The sequence below is a fragment of the Malania oleifera genome, chromosome 6, assembly GCF_029873635.1.
Source record: "Malania oleifera isolate guangnan ecotype guangnan chromosome 6, ASM2987363v1, whole genome shotgun sequence".
In the NCBI taxonomy this organism is placed as follows: domain Eukaryota; kingdom Viridiplantae; phylum Streptophyta; class Magnoliopsida; order Santalales; family Ximeniaceae; genus Malania; species Malania oleifera.
In genome coordinates, this window is record NC_080422.1 from 109,851,943 (window position 1) to 109,876,357 (window position 24,415).

The window sequence follows — 24,415 nt, forward strand, 5'->3', positions numbered from 1 at the left end:
GGGACACCACTTCTCATCAAGGAACTTACATGCCTACACATATAAAATATTGTTAAAAAAATTTATGATCACATATCTATTTCAAATTAATCCAAGGAAATAGTGGGGGTAACAAGTGTAAAAAAGGTACTTGGATAACCACAAACACCTCTATAATTTGATCCAACTCAATGTTCAAAACCTGGTTGAACTGAAATTTGTTAATCCCATGTTACAAATTGCAATTAAAAAGATTTTTAAAAATGGAATACTTAGGATTATTAATAAAAAAAATAATTGAATGCATAGTAAATTTCGCTGGACCAAGCACTGAAATTTAAATGGTAGTTCAATTCAATGTTGACGCGTGGCAAGCAAATCTCATTGAACTAAATAGCGAGATTATGTGAGCGTCATTCTAAGAAATATTTTCATGAATAAGGTATTATTTAATATATTATTTTAAAACAATAACAAACCAAGAAAAAACTCCGTTGGGCTTCTATAGCTTTTGGTGCTGGATTGGTATTAAATCTGCATATACAGAGTGTTATCAAAGGTTTGATGGATTTCCTTCAAAGCCGACCGGCCCAAGAAGGCCTCTCGGATCGAACTTCTGTCCGACGATTCTACAATGTTCGGTGAAGAAGTCAATAGCGCCCGCCGGTGAAACCACCGGCTGCGTTACTTCGTCTGCAGAAAACTTCAAGTCGACTCAATTCACTCAAAGGTCGCCTCCCCATGAGACAATTTCACCAGCTCCGACGCCACCTTCGGCCGCCCCCTCGGCAATGTCAAACCTGCCAGAGTTCGTCACATATTACGATTTCGAAGACGAAAAGTGCGAGCCTGTGTTATTCTCCGTTTCGCCGCTTCAGTGGAGCGAGCGCAAGAGGCCTTTTGCACGACGGTGACGGTGAAGGGAACAGAACGAGAGGCCTAGTGGTGAGGAGAGCAACGCGACGGGAGCAGCATGACGGCGACGGGAAAGACGGGAGACACAAAGTAACCTAATCACACTGTTCTGATACCATGTTAGAATCAAAGAGGAGCAAAGATTAGGAAAAAAGGCTCATTAAGGTTTTATAAGAGATAAAAGATGTAGTTTATGAGAATAAAATATAAAATTATTATTCTACCATGATATAATGTAAATAATTATTATTACCAACGCATGTAAGGGTGAAAAATAATTCAAATATCTGATTTTATTAGTGGGCTTAAGGTTTGATTTCTTGTTATCATCGTTGTTAATTAAATTGATTGGTAGGCTTGGTTTGGTCATTTTATTAGTTTCCGAGTTGAATCAATACATTATTTTACATAAGATAATATTTTGCTTATAATAGGTGTATTTTACTAAGAAATGAGTCAACCTAAAATTGATCAAATTTTTTAAAAAAAACTCTTTTGCGAAATCTCTACTTATAAGATTAAATAAAGCTCAAAACAATCCCCTTCCCTTTCTCCCATACAACTTGATTGAAAATCTTTTGTAACCCTACATAAATAAAAGTTTGATCAAGACAAATCAAACTTAAAAGGGACCCTCCCTCTCTCTCTCTCTCTCTCTCTCTCTCTCTCTCTCAATAATGGTACTTTATAAGACAAATCCTAATGGTACTATGCATGCATCATATTTTACAAGACAATGGAGTCAGCTCAATATATATAATGGCAAAATGTGATTGAATTTTTTGGTTCAAGGAATGATAAAGTTAAATAATCATAAACCTTATTTAGAATATATGTTAATATATTATCACCAAGTGGTGCAGCGGGTCCCCTTCCATTTTGTAGGTACCATGTTAGGGGATTCTCAAATTAATTAACATGGTGCAGGGGCTGAAGACAAAATCTACAACAGCAGCAACAACAAAAAGGGGGGAAAAAAAATTAAGCCTCAAGTCCCGATAGATGGTTCGGCTGCATGAATCTTTTTCGTTAATTTATATTATTATGAACAATTTTTTTTACAAGTTCAGGACTATTAAATCTGTACTCATTACCTCATTTTAAGTTATTTTAGATTTATTTCAATCATTTTTATTGTTCGTTACAGTAATTAACTTACTCGTCCTCTCCAAACAACTAGTTAACTAATTAAAAACTTTTGAAAAAATTATCACATGGTGATGATGATGATGATGCCCATGATCATAGGTATAAATAATTATAGCCCAGAGGGTTTACTATTATTATTTTTTATGAAGTCAATCAACTTTTGCAATTAGATTTTGGCCATTTTAAGGTGCAGGTCATGTGAAGCCACCTAATATGGTTCAATTCACATTGTCACAAAAAACTCTTCCTTGTGGGAGACAACATTAGGTGGGCAGCATCATATAATTCCAACTCTCTCTCTCTCTCTCTCTCTCTCTCTCTCTCTCTCACACACACACACACACACAGACAAAAAAATTTGGATAGTCTTTAGAATACTAATGTCTATTATATGAGTGATGATCTCAGACCATTCTTATTCCAAACATGTGAGATTATTTTTTCTTCATTATCTTTTGTATTTTGGTCAAAAAGTAAGCTCACATATTCATATATAATAACTTGATCCGTCTAAGATCGCCACTCATACAGCTAGTAAAGTGGTAAAAAAAAAATTTCCAAGGAATTTTTAATTTTATTTATTTATTATTTTTTGGAGACTCAAAATCCCGCTCTCAACAATCAAGGTTAGGTTTAAAAAACATAAAGTAATTAAGGATGAAACTATAAATTGCTTTGTTTGGACAGAAAAGGAAGTTAGTATTTGGGAATACAAAATTGAGATCATTGTATAAATTTAAATAAACTGTTATATAAAATTGTACGAAGCTCTACCCGAGTTTACATAATTTCATATTTGAATCCCAATTATATTTATGCTCCTAGATATAAACTTAACAAATTCTTTTTTCTAGACTTTTGTAAATATTTTCTATCATATTTTTTTTAAAAAAAAATTCTTTGTCCGAAATCATTGTTGAGAATTTCACTTGTGAATTTGTCTCACATTGGAAAAATTGAGTAGATGATGAGTGCTTATATACAAGTTGGACTCAAAATCCAATAGGTTTAAACTTTTAGGTCAAGTTAGTATTCAACCATGTACCCATGGACTCCTCCGGTGCTAACAAGTGATATCAATGCCGATGATTTGTAACTCTGGGTGAGCAACATCATAAAAATTGAGGCATGAAACTAATTCTCCTGACGTGCTAATAGTTGTAAGACCAAGTGTGTGACCGAGGCCAAGAAGGATCATCTAAGCTTGGAAGATGGAGAGCAATTGGATTTCACAAGTGAGGGGAAAATTGTTGAGAATTCCACTTATGAATTTGTCACTCATTGAAAAAATTGAGTGGATGATGGATGCTTATATACATGGTTGGACCCGAAATCCAATAAGTTTAAGCTTTTAAGTCAAGTTGATGTTCAACCATGTACATCAAGTCCACTCATGGACTCCTCCAATGCTAACAATCATTCTATGATTCGTGAGGAAGTTTAACTAAGAAAGATGATTGAGTAATAGAAAAAAATAAATACGATAATGGAGAGATAATTGCTAAGCTACTAATATTGTAAGAGAACTTCATGTTGCTTGAAAGTTTAGTAAGCTTGGATCATAGACTACCATGCCCTTGAACATTGCATTTGACAAAATAAAGTTGAAAACTAGTTTGATAATTCTCCGACTCACAATAACAAAGTAAAAATGACTGTTTTTGAGTTTGGAGTTGCTTGAGTTTGACCTTTATTCTTGAATTTTATTTTCTTGCCTTCCTTCTATTAATATTTTTGCCCTATCGATCTACTATTACTGATAGAAAATATAAGTATTATAACTTGCTCTTTTTTTTTTTTTGGTTGGTTTTGCATAGTATTTGTTTAATCAATTTTGATTCATACTTTTTACTCATATAATATTAAAATTATATAATAGACTAGTTTATACTTAAAAGAACTAGTTGATTGTTATATTAATGTAGAATTTGCTAGTTGTGTGCCCCCATGTAACTCATAATTAAATTAATTGTTTAAGTTATTTTTGTGTTTTGTTTATGATTTTCTCATTAAATATTTTTAATTTGATTACAAGGAAACCTACAAATAGAATTCAAATAAATCACTAAAATTTTAGTTGCGAAAAAATTATTTAGTGTTGTGCTAGCAAGAGAAACAAAACACTTAATTGATTATTATAAGAAGCAAATTTAGATCCTGCCTAAAATTTTTTAGGTTCAACCTTCTAGTCTAGTAAATTTAATTTTATATAATTTTGACTAAATTTAATTTTTTTTAAAAAATTATCTTATTTTAAAAGGCAATAATATTTTTCTAAATATAGTTTATCGAAACACACATAACACCCACAAATATTGTCGGCCCCGGTGTGCGTCTAGAAGGGGGGTGAATAGACGTCATTCACAGATATATAACTTTTTCTACAAAATGATTTTGGACTAGAGACAAGTGAAACATATCACAATAAATAACAAGTAAAAAGATTCACAATAAATAAATAGTGAAGGGAGAGAAAAGCTCAACACAATGACAGTAACGTGGTTCGACACCAAGCCTATGTCCATGCCTTGAGACCAACTCAAGGATTCCTAAAATCCACTAAGCAATCCTCCTTCAAGACGGAGAAGCCTTTACAATCATGGGTACACACCCCGGCTGCTCACTAAGAGCTACAACAAGATGCTCACCAAAAATTACCTTATAAAGGCTCACAAAGAACCCTTCAATACAACAAATCAAAACAACTAGATGCAACTTCAAAGTGCTCCTTTTTGAGCTGATAATACAAATCAAACCTCCCATTACTCTCTTTGTAAATGATGTGTAGGACAAGAGTAAAGAGCAAGAGAGTATGAGCAAATATGAAAACTTAGAAATGAATGCTCAATCAATGTGCTTAACAATCAAGTGCTCAACTAGTGTGAAATGAATGCATAAGACTCATATTAAAGGGCAAAGGGAGGAGCAGCTCGTTGGAGAGCCATTGGGCATTAATGGAGAAAAGACAATTTGAAAACTAGCCGTTATTTCGCATTAAATGCATTCTGCTGCTCAACACTCATCGATGATTCCATGACCTCGTCGACGAGTCTTACACATGCATCCGTCGATGAATCCCCTGTGTTCGTTGATGAGTATTCTCTGCTGAATTCAGATAGGTCTCGTTTTCTCTTCGTCGACAATTCCTCTATATACGTCGACAAGTCACCACTGTACATTCGTCGCCGAATTCCCTGTATTCGTCAATGAGTTTACTTTGAGATTTTAGGTGGTCTCGGGATCTCATCATCGATGATTCCCCTGTATACGTCAATGAGTTCCCTTCATGTTTTCATTGACGAATCCCTTGGATTATTTGACGAGTCCCTTTGTTTTACTTAAATAAGGACCTAAATGGATGTGGACAAGTCCAAAAATGATTTTTGTTCAAGTTAAAGTTCAATCTTGTCCAGAATTAATTTTTACCAATTATAAGATGTCTTGATTTGATAAAATACGTTTGAAAGCCATTTTGACATCTTATGTCGTTAAGTGACTCGATGTGCGTGTGTAAACTCAGAATTCATGTTCTAACATATTATGAACTATATGCATATGTAATTCATCTCTTTGCAAGATACTCTTGACCACACCATATTCACAAGAGTTGTAACATACATCCTACCTCTCACACACACAACCCAACAAAGATACAATTTACATAGAGTTTTATTTATGCTCAGTTTGGGTCGTTGAGCTCCAGATGTGCCATGTGTGGAACTATGTTGATGGTCATTTGTTCTTTGCTTGTTCGATAGATGTCTGACCCATATGTTTGCCTTGGAACTATCCTATATATCTGAATTGAACTTGAGGAAAAATATTAGTAAACCTTATAACCACTAATGAGTTGTTGTCATCAAAACAAGTTGGAATGAGAACCCTTAGCCCCTAGGGCTAACAAATATATATATATTAATGCTCCACTAATACCTAAGGTTGCTAAGTTTGTTGACTCATCACTTGCTAATCTAATAAGAGTTGACCTTTTGGTCTTTGTGGTCAAAATTTTATTTTTTATTTCTCAAGTTTGACTATAAAAATGTCTTGTTTGTGTTGCATGGAATAATATAAAATTTTTGTGTGAGAGGATATTTTTCTAAATTATTGTATTACCATATCATCTTGTTTGGGTGACACCAAAAAGGCTAAGTACAAGAAAATTGATCTACCCAAAAATCAAAACATAATAAAAATGACTCAAAAACAATCAAGTCGTACAAATGAAAAACATGAACAACCACAAATAATTAGTAACAATCAATCCACAACAGACAACCAAATTTTATGTGAAAAACATTCCAACGGGGAGGGAAAAATGACTTGATTGAAGTGTAGCAAATGTTTTGCATTATCTATAAGGGTCCCAAGTACAAGCCTTTTCAATAAGGATAATATATATTGTATGGGCCCAAGTACTAATGTGTTATCCTACAATTGACCAGTTACAAATCTTGCATACAAAAATTGTACCTTATAAGTTTTTTTCTATCAACGAACCCAACAGTTATTTTGCTACATTTCTCTTTCATTTTATTTAATTTTCAAAAATAGACATTTCATATATTAAACATAATCTTAGATTATATAATTAAGGAGAGAAATACTTACAAGGAACTATTTTTCATGTAAGATTTGGAGCCCACCCATCACCATATTTTATGTTAATTCTTGGATCTACTGAATCAGTGATGTGAGACTCATGTCAAATTATACCTCTCACTTATATACATCTGAGTGTTAATATGTTATCTTACAACTGACAAGTTATAAATCTTACAAAACAGTATCTTAGAAGTACTTTTTTCTACCTGAAGATTGAACCAAATTCCAATACAATTTGCATGCATATTTTAGACATTTTTCTCAAAGATAGGGACATGATTGAACAAATTAAGCTAATAATGCATAGGTGGCAAATCATTATCAAACATACAAAAAGAAACAATCAAGTGGGAGAAGAATAAGAAGTCAAGTAGAAGAAGATACTAATAAACAGTGAAGTGAGACAATAATATCAAGACCCCAAAGCCTTGTAGGCCATAGTTATATACAATTTAGAAGCAAACAGTAACACAATGGAAATTCTTTGAAGGAAACATTATTTCTAAGACCCATGATGGCTCCAAATATTAGGTTTGATTATATATAGTATGACTAAGACAAAACCCACTTGGAAAAAGATATATTTTAATGAATCCCCATGACCATCACCACCTTTTCTTTACATAAGTGGGGGTGAAAACAAACCAAAGCACCTTTAAATGAATGCCAACTTTCCAACTCCATAAGTGAATACATATATAAATTATGAAATTATAATCTAGGAAAGATACATGATGTTTCCCCACTCAAAAAGCTAGCTTGCCCTCCACACAAAAAGGTCATGGCACTTTATCACCAAGTGATTGGCTACTCCTACTTCATCATCCTTTTACACTAACTAAGATTATTCTTCATGCCCTTTAGTTTCCTTCACCCCAAGCAACATTCAAGGTGTGGGACTCATGTTTGTGTGTGGTCAAGGCATTATTTATAATGGGTTTGAGTTTTCACACTGCAATGCTTTAATTTGGGAAAACTACTAAAATTTTTTGGAAAAAAAAAAAAAGATTTGGAAGAAGAAAAACATTAAGTGGAAAAAGATTATAATCTCTGAGCTTTTAATTTTTAGTTGTTGTCAAAAATTTGGGAATTTTTAAAATTAGCTTACGATATGTCTTTGAAAATTTTCCTTTGAAATATTGAATATTGTTCAAAATATCGAATACTGCTCAAAATATATAGGCAGACTGCCAAATTGGCTTATTTCTTGTGTGTAGCAATGGAATTAAAATGAACTGAAGAATGTGAATGCTTTCTAAATAGGAGGGATAAAACTCAAGAATCTATTTACAGCATAACTTGACTGAAGTTTTTTCAGAGTGCTCATTCGAGCAAAAACTATACGGAACAAACATAAAACGAAAATAAGAAACTGTTTTTGTTCACAAAAATGACCTTTTATACTTACAGAAATCCAACCAACTCAATTAAGTAACAAAACAAGTAACAAATTGAAATAATAGATCCATCCCATGGTAGTATGAATTTCGGGACTTATATTTGAATTTGTGTGGATTTGAAAGAAACTTAATATAATTTTGTAATATATTTTATACAAATCCTTAGAAATTCAAATTCAAAGGTTTCGATTACATACTCCTAGATACAGGATAAGAAAAGAATATCTTGTATTTTTTAGTAGAAATATATATTTTTTTAGGGAACGAGAATGATTTTCCCACCAAACAAACAAATAAAATTTTAGAATTGCTTTTTTTTTTTCTTCTTGAATATAGCTTGTAATTTTCCTTGATAACCAAATATGAAAAAAGGGTATTTATTCATATTTTGCTTTCCTTTCATTTAGATTTTCCAAGTTCCAAACATAGCCTAAATGATTTGCTTTTAAAATAGTCATTGTTAAAATTTCTAAATCATGAATCTTGCTTAGAGCACAAGGTTTAAGAAATTGTATCGATAATATCACTATTCATTATCAATGATATCACTTTTTCATTAATTAAGGTTTAACTTCACTATTCATTAAAATTTCTAACTCATTAGGTGAGGTGGTGACTTCATCTAAAACTAAAAATTTAATAAAGTGACTATTGATTTTAACAAAATGAGAAATGATCATTTCAAATACTAATTACATTTTGGACACGCGCATTAGAACACTACTTGTAATTAATTAGTACATTTGTTTTGAACAATTGAGGATTTTAATACATAATCGGACCAAATTAAACAAAGTCTTTGTCACTAGTTGTGTCATCACTTACAACTTTAAAGTGGAGTCATCCTATTCCTATCAAATGCACACATTTTTAACTTATAAGAAGTAATTGTTAACAGTGCTATGACACTGCCCTCTAACAGTGGCTTAAGTGGTAAACTAAAAGTTCTCTTGGTTATATGATCAGGATTCGAGTTTTGAGAGTTATGACTTTCTATTTAAAATAATATGTTGGTATTTAAACGGAGAAATGTAGAGGAGCAGACTCGTTATCCCGATGGATTAGTCGAGTGCTCAAAGGGTCTCGAACACTATGTTGTGACATATTACATTTATGTAATAAGAAGTTATTGAAAAGCATGTCGATGAGAATTGACAAGTACCACTAAAGGATCCATTGCAAGTTCCAGATGGACCAATCACAAGGTCAAGAGTTAAGAAGATCAAGGAAGCGATGTAAGGATTGGTGCAATCCATTACAACGGGTGACGACATAGCCTAGTGTTTAGTGTAGACTTTTTATTTCAATAAGTATAGGCATGTGGGCCTATTTTATGTTTATTAGTTATAGGTGTTTAGGGTTACGTTATTTGAATTTGAATTTGAATCAAATTAAAATTAAAATTAAAATTTGAATTTGTAATTGATTTTGAATTTGAATTTGAATTTAATTGGAGGGGTTTATAAATAGACTTGTAGCCACATTCTAAAAAAAAAGGACATTGAATAAAAAATGTGAGGTTTTGTTTCTTCTATTAGTTCTTCAGAGAACTTGTGAACTCATCAAGGATTTCTTTCTTATGGCGTTCAAATTTTATACCTTTGGTTCGTGATTTAATTATAATAATTGGGTCAAGGTTTGTTACTTTATACCTACGGTTCGCGTTTCATTTATAAACGTTGGGTCGGGGTTTTCTATCAAAAACTTGATTTTTAGCTTTCTTGGGCAAGCATTCCAACATTGTTTGCTGAGTCTCAATGCGTGTCGATTGAGGTTCGCATCACATTTCATGTCATAAATATTTAATTTTGAGATTCAACTAAACACTACTATAGCTCACATAAAAATAGGTAATTAAGTCAAAAGAACTTTCCTTGAAGCTTTGACATTCATAGACACTTTCCAACTTCAAATTGGATTAGTAAAAGTGCATTACACTCTCAAGCTTGGTTTGGTATTATTTGCCCATAGTGGAAGAACCTGATCCGAAAAATGTGGATTAAATAAATAAAAAAAGAGAAGGAAAATTGAAAGGAGAAAAATAGCAAAGCTCATCGACGAGGCTCCTTCTCTTGTTGATGAAGTCCCTTTTACAGCTCGACAGATAAATTTAGAGGTTTGTCAATGAGTGAGTACCGAGAGATTTTGCGAATTCTGAAATCTCAGGCTCATCAACGACGCCAACTCCATCGTCGACAAACTTCCTTCTTATGCTCGTCAATGAGGACGTCGTCTCGTCGACGAGGCTGGCCGGGTCAACTAAATTATAAATATTTATTTCATTTCTTAATGAAGAAGAAACCAAAATCCTCCCTCTCTCTCTCTCTAGAACTCGAACCAACTCTCTCTCTCTCTCTAAGATTCGAGCTATCTGTTACCCGAATTGACGATCCGACGTTACTACGTGGATTAGAGGAAGAATCTCTATGGTTATAGTGGATCAAATCTTCGTTTTGAAGATTTTGGGATTTGTCCTGAAATCGAGGTAAGGGTCTGATTTTGTTTTTGGTTTGGTAGATATGTAGTAGATATGATTATATTGAAGTTGTGTTCTTCAATTTTTAGGTTTTGGGAACTCGATTCGCACTTTTGGAGCCGTTTAATTCGTGTTTTGGTTATCGGAGAAAGGTAAGGGGTTTCCGTTTATATTAGTTATTTTTATAATCTGAATCGGTAAAACATTGGTTTACGATTATGCAAATTTTTTGGTTACTTATTTGAGAAAATCTATCGGGTGAAATTACAGGATTTTTGGGTTTACGGTTTTGGGAAAATTAGGGTTATCGGGTTTCATCTCAATTTCTGTTGGAAAATCACGTATTTGAATAAATGGTAATATAGAGATGACCGTACCTTCATTTTATGTTAAATTGTATTCTCGGATTAATTATGAAATGATTATTTGTTTTACCCAAATAAGTGTGGCATGAGTTGGTATATTGAAATGAGTTGAGTTATGAAATCGTGAAATGAGATATAGGAACGGTGGTTCCAAAACTATTTTTAGGAATCTGTGGAAAACTAATACCGGTTAAATACTGAGGGTTCTATGTGATGATTGTTATTATGTGGTGAGCATCCGGTTTAATTACCGACGAGCTGAGCATTCAGTTTAATTACCGACGAGCTAAGGCATCCAGTTCGCTACCGATGGGCAGAGACATCCGATTTTAATTTCAACGAGTAGTTCATCTAGGTTGTTACTGATGAGTTGGGACATCCGGTTTAATTCCAATGTGTTTAATACTGACGAGTCACTCATCTGGGTTGTCACCGATGAGTTGGGACATTTGGTTTAATTCTGATGTGTTTGATACTGGCGAGTCGCTTATCTGGGTTGTTATTGATGAGTTGGGAAATCTGGTTTATTTTCGATGTGGATATGTGTTGTAAGATATACTATGTGTGGTGAAAAATACTATGTGTTTGTGAATTCACTGTGCTGTGAATTATTTCAGGAATTATGTTGTGAACTATACTAGAATTGTGTTGTGAAAATACTAGATGGTGAAGTATTATGTTTTGCCGTTGAAACAACACTCATGCGCCCATACACTGATATAACTTGTTTCTCCCTTACTGAGAGGTGTCTCACTCCTATCATACAAATATTTTTTCAGGTCTTTCGAGTAGCTGACACTAGCGTCCTAGCGTTTCAGGAGCGTGGTTGTTGGTTAGCTGCGTAGAAGTACTTGTGTAAGTACTGATCTTTGGTCATCATTTTTGGGTTATGTAGGCGCCCGGGGGTATGTGTTGTATTATGGGAGTAGAGCCTGATTTTGTATAGACTCAGGTGTGGTATTATGATGGAATAAGTTGAATTATTCCGCTATGTATATTATGTATGTGATTGTGGATAAGGTATAGGCGAACCCTACGGGGTCGGACCCTTATGTTGTGTAGTATCATGAATGGTTGTATGATACAGAGACAGGTTAGGTTACTAAATCACATCTTAGGGCCCATTTCCGGGTTCGGGGTGTGACACATAGCACATTCTATATTTTTATTACTTAACCATTAATAAATAAGTGGTTTAACATAACAACAATATGATTTTTATTCAAAAAAATTCAAATTAACTTGCATTTCGAACTTCATAAACATCATCACGTCATATCTTACGAGAGGAAAAGAAACTCTATTGTTAAAACACACTTTTATACATGCCTTGTGGATTGAAATAATTTTTTTTTTTAATCTCAAAAGTTGTTGTAGGATTTTCATTTTTGTCGTTAATGGCATTATATATAGAGTCTGACATTATAACAAAGTGTCATCAGCATGTAATTATTAAAAAAACGTTAGCCACATTGGTTTCATTAAATATCTATTTTTAAAAATTAAAATTTCATAATATTTGGATAGCATAATAACAAATATTTCCACTATTTAAAATGAAAATAACCATCTTTCTCGATTTTGTGTTATGAGTCAATGAAAATTTTTGAATTGTCATTTGTTTAATGATGATATTTTTTTCCCTTTATTCGTAAGATATCAAACCATACATTATGATAATTTAAAAACTGTTATCCCACAAAATCATGAACTTACACACCACACCTAAGAAAAATATCATGGAAGGCCAGACTTTGATTCACCTCAATCTAGGTCTTCTTATTTTGATTTGGATAGGTAAATAATGTCAAAGTTGCTTAGGGGATGTTTGGAAGTATGACTCAATTTTAAATTTATTTTATAATTTAAAATTATATATAATTATAAATTAATATTACACCATTTTTTAACAATGAAATTTTAGATTTATAATTACTTAAAAATTTAATATTTAAGGTATATGATCTAAAACTTTAGTAGCATGGTCAAGATCAATGTGTTCTCTTGCTCATCAGGAACAGAAATAGGTAAAATTCACTAACATTTTGAGTTTTCAAAAGTAGTACATTGTACACTTGACTTTTGACAATTACCATAAAAGACGCAAACTTTTGTAATGATTTATGAGGTGAAAAACCTAATTGTTGGTGTAATGCCCCGAACCCTTAAATCCGGGTCTGGTGCGTTATACCTGATCATATCCTGATAAATCATAATCCATAACATATGTAGCAGAAAACATAATTATAATCTCCATATAACAAAATACCAGAGTTTACTAATTTTAACTATAATCCATATTAAATCACCCATCACCTGCATTCCCATAAATCTACATAACTTCCAAAACAATTTAGTATTTTCACAATCATTCCTTACTCAATAGCCTTAAAACATATAGGCATAAAACATAAATATTTACATTCCTCAAAATTAACATAGAAATATACCATTTTCTTTTTCTATTTCCCAATAATGCTATAAAAACCTCGACCTCTCAAAGCTCGATCTCAAGGAAATCTTGAAAAAAAAAAAAAAATTCATATTGAGCTGAGAAACATTTCAGTAAGGAAAGAAACAATATATTAAAACAATGTGTGGCAAACATGAGTTTATAATCAACATAATATTTAACATTTGCAAATTCTTAACATAATTTTCGAAATCATTTTCTGATCCTATTCAAACACATGTAAGATATTTTACCCACAAGATTATCCAAGGATAGGGGTGATTACCCGCCCATACAAGTAGCACCCCTCTGCTTTGATACATTTGACAACCCAAAGGTCACAACTAAAGCATACCAGGGCCCTCACCTTACTTAGTAAGCTCTCAAATGATAAATTGGTCTTGTACTCACACAGTTCATACAAAAGTTTATCGGCAAAGGCCCTAAGGATAGGGAAATCTACTCGCCCATACAAGTAGGTTCCCTCTGCCATAGTACGCTATGCAGTTACTACCACATCTGAAGCTACTAGTGCACTCGCCTTACTCAGCAAGCTCTCAGGAGAAAAGTGCGCCTCGCCCAAGCGTAACATGTTCTACTAGCATAAATACTTCTAATATCATAATATATTATTCTTTTCTGTCATTATTCAATCATACACATCCCTTTATGTTCATAGCTTAAACATTGTATTTCATTTCACTTTAAGTGACTTTTCCCCATTTTACATTGTTCATATTTTATTTCCATTCCATTCATTTCTATTTTCATTTCATTTCATACCGAACATCTTTCAGCTGTTTTACCCAACATTTTTCAGCTATTACACATTTACCCAACTATTTTCAACTGTTTTACCCAGCATATTTCAGCTGTTTACATGGTTGCATTAACACACACAAGTAGTATATTTCATTTAACATTTTCATACTCAGTTCATTCCCTGTATATTATGCATCTCATACATATAACATATTTCCATACAACATTTCTATTTACTCATGCCACACAATTTAGCAGTAAAATTCATACATTGCCTGAAAATAAGTCAACTCACAATTAACATTCATATACTAGAAAAATACTTTTAATTTCTTACATAATTATTCTGAAAAATATTTCACTTCCATCAGTTCAATTTCACATATAAGTATCTAATAAATAGTCATAAATTTGGAAAAACATAATTTAAATGGTTGGCATTTTAAACCTATACTGAAAAATTTACACGTACATATAATACAATTTATTTTTCATTTAATTCATAAAAATTATGATTTAATTTATATTTTTTCCCTTACCTGATTTCTTGAACTACGCCAACAGGGACTTCGAAAAATACCTGCAGCGCTCACCCGGATCCTGAATCAAAAATCCATAACTCTAATAAATTATTCATGAATAAAATATTATTTAAATATTTCCTAGAGCCATAATTCCTAAATAAATAATAATACTCTTAAATTTAGCCAAATTCCCAAATTTCACTCTCGCTTTGGAGTAGGGCTTATAAAATCCCAATTGAAAAATTACTTACGTCAAAATGACAATGACGATGACTAGGACCACGTGGTGGTGTCTCATCGTCGATTTAACCGCATATTAATAGCGAAATTGAGAAAAAGGGAAAAAATTACTTTTCCCCAGGAGCAAGTGTCTAAATTGTTCCTATGAAAATTTTGCTCTAATAGAAATGTTGGCAGCGGAACCAGGATTCCAACGGCACTTTCCGTTTCCTGATCCGTCGCAAACTCGCCGAGAACTTGAGAGAAGAAGAGAGACGGAGACGGAGGTGGTTGGCGTAGGAAATTTCACCCGGGGGGGGTTGACGTCTCTACTTCTTCTTCTTTCTTCTTCCTTCTTCTACGTTATATATATATATATATATATATTATAATAACTTACTTATATATATAATTCTAATTAGTTTTTTTTTAAATCCAATGTAAAAATATTTAATTTAATAACTAATTATTTAATTATTTAATTCATCTTAATTTAATTTAATTTCTTTAATTATTATTATTATTATTATTTTTTCTTATTTTTCACACACCCTTCCTTTTATTTATTTATCAGTTATTTTTTTATTTATTTTTTAAATTATTTTAATCATTTTAATTTTTCGAGTCTTTACATTCTCCCCTTCTTAAAAAATTTCGTACCCGATCTTTCATTCCCATAATTCTACGATTTACCATATCCCATACCATAATCTCAACAACACAATTATATACATTAAATCAAATGCACATCCAAATTCTCCATATAAGGACCAGTCTCACGGCTAAGAAATATCACCTTCGATGGATTTATCGTGGTTTTCAGAAACTTTCGAATGAATCAGAAAATCACAGAAGTCCGCAAAGGGATTTCCACCTCCAAGCTATAAGACAAAATCCTATACTTCCCTACACCATACCTACTGCTCAACACCTAATCTAACCTATTCATCTAGTATCTTTATCCTAACTGTTTCCTATACTTTGGTATAAATCATCTCTAACCTAATACTCTAACATTTCTATATCCAGGCGATGTGAAATTAATCACACTTCCGGTTGGACATTGCCCTGATACCATAATGCAACGCCTAGAACCCTTAAATCTGGGTCCGGTGCGTTATACTTGATCATATCTTGATAAATCATAATCCATAACATACGCAGCGGAAAACATAATCATAATCTCCATATGATAATATACCAGAGTTTACTAATTCTAACTATAATCCATATTAAATCACCCATCACTTGCATTCCCATAAATCTACATAACTTTCAAAACAATTTAGTATTTTCACAATCATTCCTTACTCAATAGTCTTAAAACATATAGGCATAAAACATAAATATTTACATTTCCCAAAATTAACATAGAAATATACTATTTTCTTTTTCTATTTCCCAATAATGCTATAAAAACCTCGAGCTCTCAAAGCTCGATCTCAAGGAAATCTTGAAAAAAAAAAAAACATTCATATTTGAGTGAGAAACATTTCAATAAGGGAAGAAACAATATATTAAAATAGTGTGTGGCTAACATGAGTTTATAATCAACATAATATTTAACATTTGCAAATTCTTAACATAATTTTCGAAATCATTTTCTGATCCTATTCAAACACATGTAAGATATTTTACCCACGAGCTTATTTAAGGATAGAGGTGATTACTCGTCCATACAAGTAGCACCCCTCTGCTTTGATACATTTGGCAACCCAAAGGTCACAACTAAAGCATACTAGGGCACTAACCTTACTCAGTAAGCCCTCAAGTGATAAATTGATCTCGTGCTCACACGGTTCATACAAAAATTTACTGGCAAAGGTCATAAGGATAAGAAAATCTACTCGCCCATACAAGTAGGTTCCCTCTACCTTAGTACGTTATGCAGCTACTGCCACATTTAAATCTACTAGTGCACTCGCCTTCCTCAGCAAGCCCTAAGACGAAAAGTGCGCCTCGCCCAAGCGTAATATATTCTACTAGCATAAATACTTCTAATATCATAATACATTATACTTTCCTATCATTATTCAATCATACACATCCGTTCATGTTCATAACTTAAACATTACATTTCATTTCACTTTAAGTGACTTTTTCCCATTTTACATTGTTCACATTTCATTTCCATTCCATTCATTTCTATTTTCATTTCATATCGAGCATCTTTTAGCTATTTTATCAAACATTTTTCAACTGTTACACATTTACCCAACCACTTTCAGCTATTTTACTCATCATATTTCAGCTGTTTTACCCAGTATATTTCAGTTGTTTACATGGTTGCATTAATACACACGTGCAGCATATTTCATTTAACATTTTTATACTCAATTCATTCCATGTATATTATGCATCTCATACATATAACATATTTCCACACAGCATTTCTATTTACTCATGCCACACAATTTAGCAGTAAAATTCCTATATTACCTGAAAATAAACCAACCCACAATCAACATTCATATACTAGAAAAATGCTTTTAATTTCTTGCATAATTATTCTGAAAAATATTTCACTTCCATCAGTTCAATTTCACATATATGTATCTAATAAACAGTCCTAAATTTGAAAAAATATAATTTAAATGATTGGCATTTTAAACCCATACTTAAAAATTTACACGTACATATAATAATTTATTTTTCATTTAATTCATAAAAATTCTGATTTAATATATATTTTTTCCCTTACCTGGTTTCTTGAACTACGCCAACAAGGAATCCGAAAAATACCTGCGGCGCTCACGCGGACCCTGAATAAAAAATTCCTAACTTCAATAAATTATTCATGAATAAAATATTATTTAAATATTTCTTAGGGCCATAATTCCTAAATAAATAATAATGCCCTTAAATTTAGCCAAATTACCAAATCTCACTCTCACTTTGGAGTAGGGCCTATAAAATTTCAATTGAAAAATTACCAACGTCAAAATGACGATGACGACAACTAGGACCACGTGATGGTGTCTGATTGTCGATTTAACCGCATATTAACGGCGAAATTAAGAAAATGGGAAAAAATTACTTTTCCCCAGGAGCAGTGCTTAAGTCGTTCCCATGAAAAATCTGCTCTAATAGAAATGTCGGCAGCGGAACCAGGATTCCAATGGCACTTTCCGTTTCTTGATCCGTTGCAAACTCGTCGAGAAATTGAGAGAAGAAGAGAGACGGAGACGGAGGTGGTTGGCGTAGGATATTTCACCCGGGGGGGTTGTCGTCTCTGCTTCTTCTTCTTCTTTCTTCTTCCTTCTTTTACTTTATATATATATATATTATAATAACTTACTTATATATATCATTCTAATTAGTTTTTTTTTTTAAATCCAATGTAAAAATATTTAATTTAATAACTAATTATTTAATTATTTAATTCATCTTAATTTAATTTAATTTCTTTAATTTTTATTATTATTATTATTTTCTTATTTTTCACACACCATTCCTTTTATTTATTTATCAATTATTTTATTTATTTATTTTTTAAATTATTTTAATCATTTTAATTTTTCGGGTCTTTATATTCTCCCATTCTTAAAAAATTTCATCCTTAAAAATTTTTTACCCGATCTTTCATTCCCATAATTCTACGATTTACCATATCCCACACCATAATCTCAACAACACAATTATATACTTTAAATCCAATGCACATCCAAATTCTCCATATAAGGACCAGTCTCACGGCTAAGAAATATCACATTCGATGGATTTACCGTGGTTTTCAGAAACTTTCGAATGAATCAGAAAATCACAGAAGTCCGCCAAGGGATTTCCACCTCCAAGCTATAAGACAAAATCCTACACTTCCCTACACCATACCTACTGCTCAACACCTAATCTAACCTATCCATCTAGCATCTTTATCCTAACTGTTTCCTATACTTTGGTATAAATCATCTCTAACCTAATACTCTAACATTTCTAACAACGCCTAGAACCCTTAAATCTGGGTTCGGTGTATTATACTTGATCATATCCTGATAAATCATAATCCATAACATACGCAGCGGAAAACATAATTATAATCTCCATATAATAATATACCAGAGTTTACTAATTCTAACTATAATCCATATTAAATTACCCATCACTTGCATTCCCATAAATCTACATAACTTTCAAAACAATTTAGCATTTTCACAATCATTCCTTACTCAATAGTCTTAAAATATATAGGCATAAAACATAAATATTTACATTCCCCAAAATTAACATAGAAATATACCATTTTCTTTTTCTATTTCCCAATAATGTAATAAAAACCTCGAGCTCTCAAAGCTCGATCTCAAGGAAATCTTGAAGAAAAAAAAAAATTCACATTCGGGTGAAAAACATTTCAGTAAGGAAAGAAACAATATATTAAAACAATGTGTGGCCAACATGAGTTTATAATCAACATAATATTTAACATTTGCAAATTCTTAACATAATTTTCGAAATCATTTTCTGATCCTATTCAAACACATGTAAGATATTTTACCCACGAGATTATCCAAGGATTGAGGTGATTACCCGTCCATACAAGTAGTACCCCTCTACTTTGATACATTTGGCAACCCAAAGGTCACAACTAAAGCATACTAAGGCACTCACCTTACTCAGTAAGCCCTTAAGTGATAAATTGATCTCGTACTCACACGGTTCATACAAAAGTTTACCGGCAAAGGCCCTAAGGTTAGGGAAATCTACCCGCCCATACAAGTAGGTTTCCTCTGCCTTAGTACGTTATGCAGCTACCGCCACATCTAAATCTACTAGTGCACTCGCCTTCCTCAGCAAGCCCTAAGGCGAAAAGTGCGCCTCGCCCAAGCGTAATATATTCTACTAGCATAAATACTTCTAATATCATAATACATTATACTTTCCTATCATTATTCAATCATACACATCCGTTCATGTTCATAACTTAAACATTACATTTCATTTCACTTTAAGTGACTTTTTCCCATTTTACATTGTTCACATTTCATTTCCATTCCATTCATTTCTATTTTCATTTCATATCGAGCATCTTTTAGCTGTTTTATCAAACATTTTTCAATTGTTACACATTTACCCAACCACTTTCAGCTATTTTACTCATCATATTTCAGCTGTTTTACCCAGTATATTTCAGTTGTTTACATGGTTGCATTAATACACATGTGCAGCATATTTCATTTAACATTTTTATACTCAATTCATTCCATGTATATTATGCATCTCATACATATAACATATTTCCACACAGCATTTCTATTTACTCATGCCACACAATTTAGCAGTAAAATTTATACATTGCCTGAAAATAAGCCAACTCACAATTAACATTCATATACTAGAAAAATACTTTTAATTTCTTACATAATTATTCTGAAAAATATTTCACTTCCATCAGTTCAATTTCACATATATGTATCTAATAAACAGTCCTAAATTTGGAAAAACATAATTTAAATGGTTGGCATTTTAAACCTATACTGAAAAATTTACACGTACATATAACACAATTTATTTTTCATTTAATTCATAAAAATTATGATTTAATTTATATTTTTTCCCTTACCTGATTTCTTGAACTACGCCAACAGGGACTCCGAAAAATACCTGCAGCGCTCACCCGGATCCTGAATCAAAAATTCATAACTCTAATAAATTAATCATGAATAAAATATTATTTAAATATTTCCTAGGGCCATAATTCCTAAATAAATAATAATACCCTTAAATTTAGCCAAATTCCCAAATCTCACTCTCGCTTTGGAGTAGGGCCTATAAAATCTCAATTGAAAAATTATCTACGTCAAAATGATGATGACGACGACTACGACCACGTGGTGGTGTCTGATCGTCGATTTAACAACATATTAACAGTGAAATTAAAAAAATGGAAAAAAATTACTTTTCCTCAGGAGCAGAGCTTAAGTCGTTCTCATGAAAAATCTGCTCTAATAGAAATGTCGGCAGTGGAACCAGGATTCCAACGGCACTTTTCGTTTCCCGATCCGTCGCAAACTGGCCGAGAAATTGAGAGAAGAAGAGAGACGGAGACAGAGGTGGTTGGCGCAGGAAATTTCACCCGGGGGGGAGGGGTTGACGTCTCTGCTTCTTCTTCTTTCTTCTTCCTTCTTTTACTTTATATATATATATATATATATATATATATATATATATATATATTATAATAACTTACTTATATATATCATTCTAATTAGTTTTTTTTTTTAATCCCATGTAAAAATATTTAATTTAATAACTAATTATTTAATTATTTAATTCATCTTAATTTAATTTAATTTCTTTAATTTTTATTATTATTATTATTATTTCTTTTTCACACACCATTCCTTTTATTTATTTATCAGTTATTTTATTTATTTATTTTTTAAATGATTTTAATCATTTTAATTTTTCGGGTCTTTACAGTTGGATATATGAGACATATTGAGTGGAACACATGCACTGGGAAAACATAGTAAAGCAGAGAACAAAAAAGTTGGTTGCAGTATTAAACCGTCGACTATTTGGTCGACGATGATTGACAGTTTTGGTCTCGGGAGATAACCGTAGACAGTTCTAGTCTATAGAAGGAACAACTCTCGGTAGATAACCGTCAACAGTTTCAAGCAGTTTCAGTCCATACCATCGATGGTTTGTTGAAACTGTCGACTGTTTTTTTCAGCGTAGATTACACATTTTGAAACAGGAGATCAGTAAATTGGGAGATTTGAAGGATTTTCCTCTAGGATTTTCTACAGAAGTGTTTTAGTTGTATTCTAAGTCTTATGCACATATGGTTAGAATATAAACCATATTTGGTAACCTTTTGATATAAGCTTGACAATTTGATAATGAAAATCAACTGCTTGCTCCCGTAGATGTAAGCACATTGCTGAACCATGTAAATTCTTATGTCTTTGTTTTTATTACTTTCCATTATTATCATTGTAATTGATTATTCCATGTACTCATTGTTGGTTGCTTAAATTACTTGTTCCAATTCGATTTGTTGGTTTCCGCTGTGCATTGGCATTGACATTGGCATTCAGGCCACTCTGCACAGTACTAGTGTTCGTTGAATAATAGTTTGTCACTGCATTAATGACATCATTCGACGTATGCAATTAAGTCCTAAGTAAAAAAAAAAAAGTACTTTTATAATGCTTTAATCATAATTGGAACACACACATTATTAAAGAGTGTAATAATATTCTAGTTAGTGTCTAACTATCATTGCACTTACGCATTAATTTAAATGAATCGATGGAAGTTAAAAATTAAGATTCGAAATATTATAATTTTTTTAATTAGAAAAGTATCGATCCACTAGTTTGACCATTGCCCCACCATAGAACCAATGTACTATTGTTCTAGTTCATCAATTAGTGAATTGTGAATCAAAATTTTAACATGTAAACGAATCAATGAAAGTTAAAAATTACGATTTGAAATATTATAAATTTTTTAATTAGAATAGCATCGATCCACTAGTTTGACCATTGCCCCGCCATAGGACAATTGTACAATTGTTCCAACTCATATACTAAGTCAATATTTAAGAAGAATTTAATAACATTGATTATAGCATTTACTCGTTTTGGTTTGTTACATTAATGAAATGTATGCTTTGTGTGTGTATATATTAATAACATAGTGAATTGATTTGATAAACCGTAATCAATTCGGTCCAGGATGTCACATTGAAAGAAGATACTAAACGTCCAGTCTAGTAAAAATAAATAAATCTTTCATCTAAAAATTAATATAATCATGTTGAGTTTTGATAACCAATCATATTCTTTAATTTTAAATAATTAGAACTCCATCCTCACTATATTTTAAGGAAAAATAAGATATTTAAGTGCACTTAAATACATTTACTGTAATTGATTTGGTTCTACCATATGATCGAGATGTCAAACTAAAAGAAAATACTAATGTTTGGTCAGTCAAAATTCAAATTTTAAACAATCAATCATATTTTTTAAGTTTAAATGATCTTGAATTAAAATATTATCAATCTTAAATCAAACTAAAATTAAATGTCTGAACTCTACAAAGAAACGTAAGTACATAACTTATCCTAATAATTTCTTCTATGTGGACACATGACAGAATATAATTGGCGCTCGCAATTCAATGATAATATTTTCTCAAAAATTCTTAAAATTATGGTCTGTGACGATATGAACTCACATGATAGACATCAGTTACATAATGCACGCAAACTATATTATTCAATCGATGTCTGTCATGTGAGCTCATGTAATCGCGGCCCGTGACATATAACACGGATCTTTTTTTCCTTATGCACTGTAGGCTCCACGATCCATGGCAACGGATCAATGACGTCAGCCCTCCGCATCGGATGGCCAGAAATGAATGAGCAGTTTTCAGATTTCGGCTGCGGAGCGTGGAATCATAACCTGGGAAATGATATCCTACGACCGAGTCGTCACTTTCCCATTGAATGAGAGAAGCTGCATATCTTTCTGCGTCAGCTGTTCGTCCTTTTTACACTTTTACCCTCCAATCACCATTCGAAACGTGGCCTCCCCTGCATGCCACCAGCTGTACCTTTTGGACTTTTCCTTTCACAGAGGCCGCCGTGTCCTCCCACTCGCTCTTGCAGAGCGTGGACTCACCCCGCTGTGATCAAGCAATGTTTTTACTTTTTATATCCGTTAGATATGAAATTTAAGAACACTTACGCGTAAAAGTAAACGTTTAATATTTCGATTAATTTGCATATTTAAAAAAAGTTGGAAAATTTCACATAATTTTGACTTTTCTAAAGTAAAAGTGACGTGGCATTCGGTGATTGGTTCTTGGTTTTATTAAAAATTTATTTTGTTCAAAATTTAAGATAGAAATAAAAGTTACTTTCCTAAAGTAAAAAAAGATCCATTAAGATAAACCTAATTTTAGCAAGTAAGATCAATTTAATTATAGTGTATTACTAATGGAGTTAATTATAGTAAGATTAATCAATTTATATCATCAAAAATATTTCGCAGTGATTCATAGCATCATTGTATTTATAATAATGATTGGATTTTTGGGATCGTGTCGTGGGGAGTCTGGGGTCGAAGCTTATCTGAGAGGCTATCAAAACACCTAATAATTTTTAATTTTTATTTATTTTTTTGTATTTTAGGCTGTATACAAATTTCAAAAAATTGTGTGGTTATAAATTGATTTCTGATTATTATAATATAAGTGATGCTTAGTTATGCTAGACTAAGTAAGTTTTTTTTGTATATTCATCTGTTCTTATCGACTTGATGAAGTCTTGTTGTTTCACAATCGTGCTTTGTTAATTTGGTTTTTGAGAAATTGAGACAAAGGTAATTCTTGTAGCAATAGAATTCTGATACACCGTGCATGCGCGCATACATATACAACACAAAAAAAAACTTCATTATCATACTAATAGCCAAGATTTGAAGTTCAAATATTCAAAATATTGACAAATTAAGTTATGTGTGTGTGTGTGTGTACATCGAAACCCTAAACATAGTTTTTACGATAAAATTTAACTGCCTAATTATTGGTACAACATTGCTAATTTTCACTCC